General features: G+C 43.1%; 1 long non-coding RNA gene across 1 annotated transcript in view; it reads right to left on the reverse strand.

Annotated features, from left to right (window-relative positions):
• LOC140620394 (uncharacterized) overlaps window positions 1-5,194 on the reverse strand; it is a 36,054-nt gene extending 30,860 nt beyond the window's left edge. Inside the window, exon 1 of the long non-coding RNA XR_012020186.1 lies at window positions 4,792-5,194. This is a non-coding gene — a long non-coding RNA (uncharacterized lncRNA). The remainder of the gene's footprint in view (window positions 1-4,791) is intronic.
• Between the last annotated feature and the right edge of the window lie 806 nt (window positions 5,195-6,000).

A 6,000-nucleotide genomic window follows, 5' to 3' on the forward strand; every position in this document is an offset into this window, starting at 1 on the left:
TTCAATGCCCTATAACTACCAGAAGGTATAGTGCTTAGAACATTACAGAAAGAGGTACTCTTGCCCCAGTAGAATGTGACCACATAGACTATTATGTGACACAAACATGTCCCACCAGGCTGCCTTGTAATCAAGTTTTCTTTGGACTTAGTAGTCCTGGATTGGACACTCCTAGGATGGAGAGCTTAAAAAGAAGCTTGGGGCAATAAGTCTTTAGCATTAATTGAGGGAGCTCAGATCAGGTTATAGGAGGATCAATTCCTAGGGCAGACCAAGTCCCATAGTACCTTTCCAATTTCCCCTATCAAGAGCCATCCTGCTCAAGCACTTCTTGGATGCTCATTTGGTTCCCCCTTGGACTCCCAACTCCCTCTTTGTCAAGAATTACGTCCCTCCTCCTCACCTCCCGTACAAATCAGTGTCACATGGATTAGTCAATACAATTAACTCTCCAAACTTTTAACCAGTGAATGACTTGTGCTTGGAAGGAAGCAAGGTGGAGAAGACTGAAGATAGGTTTTAGTATAAGACAACCCTGGATGTGACATTGAGTTCTGCTGCTTATTTGCCTGGTCTTGGCCAACTTGCTAAACTTCTATGGGTCTTTGTTTCACCAGTTGCAAATGATTGTAATCATACCTTCCCTTTAGGGTTTTAATGAAGATGGAATTAATGACATAGAACTACCTTCTTCCCCCATTCCCCTTTCTTCTCTTCCCTCTCAGTTTTTCATACATTGATTGGTATTAAGGATTCTTAAAATGACAGATACAGTCTTGAGAAGACATACTGTGGTATTAAACTGGGGACTGAGTGTGAAGCATTTTGGTATACTCGATTAAAACAGTTTTAACCTTAGGGAAGAAAAAAAATTTTAAATCGCTCATTTTTAGAATCTTAGTGAAGGCCCCACGCCAAGAATAGGGTTCCCTATTTATTAAGTGCAAAAAAAAAATGAAACATGAAATGAGAATAATGTATCTTAAAAGCTTATCTGTAGTGACCTGGGGTGATTAAGTACTCATTTATGTAAGTCCTCTTTGCCTTTCTTGTAAGTGGTTGTAAAATACAGATAAAATTGGAAAGAGACCCAAATACCACTCGTATGAAGGAAAAGACTGTTATTTTGGTATGGAAAACAACATGATGATAATTTTTAGATTTTATTTCAGTTTTTATTGAAGAATGAAATGGGAAGATTTTATGCTCAATCATCTTTTGAAGCTAATGGTTTGGATAATGCATAGGGTGTTCAAGGTCCAAATGGCAAAGTAGACATGCATTAGAATGATGGCTGAAATTCACTGAATAATTTTGGAGAAATCGTTTTTATATAAGTGCTTTGCCCAGGTGCCTCAAAGGCTGTATCATCAGGGAAACCCTGTATTCCACTATATTGCGGCTCATATAGTTTTAAGAACTCTCCCTATTATTTAGTTTAGTTTTTCCCTCACATTTAGACTTGCATTTCCATGGACTTCTTTTTGATCTTATTTTCTTCAAATTGGAGTGGTTTCTAATGAAACCATCACTAAACTATAGGGGATTATGTTACAAAATCACTGGAACTCAAAATGGAAGAAGAATATCCAATCAAAAATATTTTAGAAACATTTTTGGAAGAAAAGATTTGTAAAGTGTCTGGAGCTTCTATCTTTGTTTCTTACACATGCCATTGGTTTTCTATTAGGTAACCTTCCCGATTCTGGATAATTCTTAGTATTTTCTAATATAATGTATTTATCTTAATGAACAGGTTGATCAATTTTTAAATCATTTCTTTAAAAACTTTTTATTTCCCCTGCACTATGATTTTATGCCTGAACATTTTATTTACCATCAAGTTCCAGCAGGTTGTTATGGCCATTAGGGACGGAATGCTTTGGTCTGCTCAAAATTCATGTCAACACCTTAACCCCCAATGTGATGGTTTAGGAGGTGGGGCCTTTGGGAGGTAATTAGGTTTAGTTGAGGTGTTGAGGGTGGAGCTTCAGGATGGAATTAGTGTCCTTATAGGAAGAGGAAGACCCCTCTCTCTCTCAGGTTAAGTTACAGGAAGGTAACTTGCAAATCAGCAGCAGAGGGCTCTCCCTAGGAACCTAGTAAGAGTCAGTGCCTCCAACTTGGACTTACCCGCCTTTGAGAAATAAATGCCTGTCTTTCAGACCGTCCAGTCTGTGGTATTTTGTTATACCAGCCAGAGCTGATTAAGACATGGATTTTCTCTCCTTTTAAAGAAAACTGAATTTGCTCTGCTCCTTTTTAACCATTCCTAAGTGGAATGCAGCTGAAAAACTAGGGAAAATGTTAGTCAATTGATGAAGCGGTCTAGCCAGGTGGGAAGGGGAACACAACGTTAATACACACCAGTGAATGTTTGCAAAAGATGATGAAGTGGATGATGTGAGCATTCCCAGATAAAAATCTGAAGAATGTTCCAGAAATAACATTAAAAAGAATACAATATTTTTTTCTCCAAATTAATAAGTCATCCGACTGTTTTGGTGTCACAGCCATGGCCATTTTAGTATCTTTCTATGATTGATGGTTTCATCATCATTTTGCAAGTAAAATTTTTAAAAGTTGTTATATTTGATACACTAATGAACTTCCAAATGAGAACATCTGTTGTTTTCCTGTTACTCACAAATTCTGTTAATCTTAAAAATAGAGCTATCGAATTTGGTGGAGATGGATTATTAATTTTATGAACTCATGGCATTATTTTCTTATTACTTTGATATCCATCAGCAGGCCCCAGAGAATTAAATCAAAAGTCTGGAAAGTTCTTCCCTCCTCTTCATTTGCCTGTCTCTCTCTTCTATCATTATTACTATGCGACCAGCAAGGCCCAGGGTCAGCAATACTGAGCTCCCTTATAAATCTAAAGGAGATATATTGATTTCAGCTGTCTGGAAATACATCTTAAGAATGGAGATAAGCAATGAAAGGGCAATTATTAAATAGTCAATAATGCCATTCCCTTGGATAGTGAACCGGGAAAAAAGTCCCTTGGCTTATTGCAGAATTTGCCACTTAACAGTATATGTTTGAGTTGACAAACGATCTCAGCCCAGTATTTTCCTTTTTGATTCTCAGTTTTCCTGGAAGGAATGAACTACAGGGGAGGCAGGCTTTCCAGTTGAAAATTCCTCATAGAAGAAATTTTAGCAGAATCTATAGTTTGCATAAGAGTAATGTAAACCACAAGTAGGGTGTACCCTCAGGATTTGCTGGTGAAGTGAAAATAGGAAAATCACCGTCAGAGGTAATTTGTTGCTGATGAGACTAGGAAGAAAGCGTTTTAAATCATATGAAAAAATTCTCCAGGAGGTAATATGGATATAATTTAATAAACTTGGTCTAATTAAGATTACATTTATTATTGTTGAGACAGGAGGGTGATATTCTGGATGGAGATCGGAAAAGAAATAAGGACGTGGAGGACTTTTTCAATAATTCTTGAGTACGGTACTGCTGCAGGTGACTTAGGAAGAAATATTTTCCCTAGAGCGGAGAATCAAAATTCATCATGAAATTATATCTCTTACCAGTTCCATTGTCATTGTAAATGCATAATTTTGGCTTTTTGGTTTCCAAATATGAAGCTTGGTATATTAATCAGACTCCCTTGTGAGCAAGTGGCAGAAATCAACTCAGACTAACTTAGAAAGAGTCCAGATGGGCTCATTCCGGGGGCTTCGTGTGTGCGTGTGACCCAGGCCCTTGCGCGGGGTCGCAGTCGGGACGGCCCCGACCTCCGGGTGTAACGCTCGGTGGTTGCCACTGATATTAATAATTTTACCTTTGGATTTGTGTTTGTGAGTGAAATCTGGTGCTGCAACGGAGCTTGGGCCAGAGGTGTGGAGCTCTGCCTCACAGGACCCCGCCTCCCCAGGACGTGCTCCACCGCCCACTCCTCCAGTCCCTGGTGCCCGGGTCTGGCATTGCCAAGGTTAGCGAAAATAAACAAAAGACAGAAAACAAAACGCGATACCCAGTTATACCTGAATTTCAGGTAAGAATGAATCATTTTTAAGCGCAGCTATGTCTCAAATATTGCATGGGATATAGCGCAGAACGAGCGAAAATCCAAATTTCATTAGGTGTACCGTTTTTTACCCAACGCCTTACTCCAAGCCAGGCCACCTCCGCAGCGGCGGGACCGTGTGGCGGGGCGGGGGGGAGGGGAGAGGAGGGGCGGGGCGGGGGAGGGGAGAGGAGGGGCGGGGCGGGGCGGCGGGAGGGGAGAGGAGGGGCGGGGTGGGGCGGGACGGGGTGGAGGGCGGGGCGGGGTTGGGGGGGGTGGGAAGGGCGGGGAGGGGAGGGGAGTGGGGGGTAAGAGGGAAGAAGAGGAGGGGAGGGGAGGGGAGAAGAGGAGGGGAGGGGAGGGGAGAAGAGGAGGGGAGGGGAGGGGAGGGGAGGGGTGCGGCGGGGCAGGGCGGGGGGGGGTGGAGGCGCGCGGGGGGCGGGGGTGGAGGCGCGCGGATAGCCCGACAGCCCGACAGCCCGACAGCCCGACAGCCCGACAGCCCGCAGAGCGTCCGGTGCCCCGCGCGTCCTAGCGCGGAAGTTGCCCTTTGAGGGTCCTGGGGTTACCGCGGGGCTGGCAGGTCTGCGTTCCTTTACTGGGGACGGGGGTGTGGTCCCGGGCCCGAGGTTCGGCTCAGGAGCCCGGATAGTCAGGGATCCCCGTCCCCCGAGTGTGAGACATTAACTGTCAAATAAAAACCAGCGCGACGGATACAGAATGAGACGCGGAAGAAAAGCACACGGGTTCTGTTTTCGTACCTGTAATGACACGTGTTTCCTGCTTTTGAACAAGAGGCCCCATAATTCTATTTTGCATCATAACGGGTCCTGGACTCAATATCCCAGGAAGGAGCTGTGGTAATGTTGAAATTCACTTCAGGTGGAGACAACATTGACGGCATTCTCTCCAGCTCACTTTCCTGCTTCTTAATGAACTCCCAGTTTCTTCTTAGAGCACAGCTGCCGGGAACTTACAGACTCACCGCTCAACAGCCAGGACCGAGGGAGGAAGGAAGCTCCAGTGTGCATGATGTTGGGACACAGTCTGATTGCTGCAGCTTTGGTCCCCTGTGTCCCCTTGGACCGGTCTTGCCGAGTGAAGTGGCAATTGCACACCTCCAGTCCTGAGGTCATCTCCCTGTCAGCAGGAGAGAGCACTGGAGGAGGGGTAGAACCAACTAAGTTACAGGAAGTCACTGCGAGATAATTTACTGTTTTCTACTCTAATTTGATTTTCCTACATTTAGTTAGTATGACTCTTTCCTAGGGCTCTTTTAACTCTGAATTAATTTATATGATTAGTTTTTTGAAAGTACAAAGTTTACAGCAGGGTGGCCACCTACTATGACCTAACAAAATGCTGACATTTTCTGCAACCCAGCCAGAGGGAACTTCTGCAAGTCAAACTCTTTCTTAAAAACTTTAAACATTCTTACATTTAGAGTTCCTCTAAAATTATGTTTGGGAGAGCTCTCAGATGTACAGATTACTGTTCATCCTTCCATCTTTTATTTCATTTGTTCATTCAACATTGTTTTGACCAAGAACAAGTCTTGGAGCTGAAGCTTACTTGGAGGAGAAAATTCTGTAAACTGGTAGGTTTAATGAAAACTACTTAAAATGTCTCATAAATCCACAGCAGAGGCACCAAAGACAGGTGGAGTGCCTGTACTTCCTTCCCCCTTTCTTTCTCTCTTTCTCTTTTTTTGCTCTTTCTTTTTTTCTTTCTTAAAGGTGAAGATTAAAAGAAATAGGCTTTGGATTGTGGACTTAGAGCTTAGTCTGGCTATTATTAAATTATTGACATATTCTAGGAGGTGTCTGGAGAAAAAGAGGAGGAGCTTTGAGGGACTGAGTAGTGTGATTGTGCAGTTGTCATGGTGACTTGTGGCTGGGAAAATTGTTCTGTGTTGGTTCCCTTGCACCAAATGTAGGTGTAGCTGAAAGAGCATAAGTCAGTTTCCTAGG

The sequence above is a fragment of the Canis lupus genome, chromosome 28 (assembly GCF_048164855.1).
Source record: "Canis lupus baileyi chromosome 28, mCanLup2.hap1, whole genome shotgun sequence".
Classification (NCBI taxonomy): domain Eukaryota; kingdom Metazoa; phylum Chordata; class Mammalia; order Carnivora; family Canidae; genus Canis; species Canis lupus.